The following is a 438-nucleotide window of genomic DNA, read 5'->3' on the forward strand; positions in this document are numbered from 1 at the left end:
CCTCTCCTTCTGCAGTAGGAGGCCCTTTTGACGCGAAGTGACCTGACAGATGATGCCCATCCGTGTTGTCGCCTGTCAGGAGGCGCCTCCACCAGGAACAGCCACTTCCAGGACAATGAAGACTACCCGATTGTAAGTCAGGACTAGTGAGTTCCTGAGGGTGAGTCTGGGGAAGAAGGCTTGTGGAGGACGGATTGGGTCGCTGTGGCACAGTTCCCGAAAGACGGTCAAGAAGCAGGCTAAGTCCCTCCCGAAGCGCGCGACGACGGTCTGAAGAACTGCAGTATTTGTGTTATGCAAGACGGACGAACCATATGTATTTTGTCTGTTACTGTATTGTAACTATTGTCAATTATTTTGGTACATGTTTGTTACGTTGTACTTGTGATTAGTGAATAAAGATAAGAGAAGAAGCTTTCTTTCTCTCGGACCACGAGA

The 438-nt window shown here is 49.1% G+C and overlaps 1 long non-coding RNA gene across 1 annotated transcript in view; it reads left to right on the forward strand.

The window, feature by feature from the left end:
- The window catches only part of LOC119586092, an 18193-nt gene extending 17962 nt beyond the window's left edge, over positions 1-231 (forward strand). The window contains exon 2 of the long non-coding RNA XR_005229924.1: positions 16-231. This is a non-coding gene — a long non-coding RNA (uncharacterized LOC119586092). The remainder of the gene's footprint in view (positions 1-15) is intronic.
- Positions 232-438: the final 207 nt, after the last annotated feature.

The sequence above is a fragment of the Penaeus monodon genome, chromosome 20, assembly GCF_015228065.2.
Source record: "Penaeus monodon isolate SGIC_2016 chromosome 20, NSTDA_Pmon_1, whole genome shotgun sequence".
Taxonomy (NCBI): domain Eukaryota; kingdom Metazoa; phylum Arthropoda; class Malacostraca; order Decapoda; family Penaeidae; genus Penaeus; species Penaeus monodon.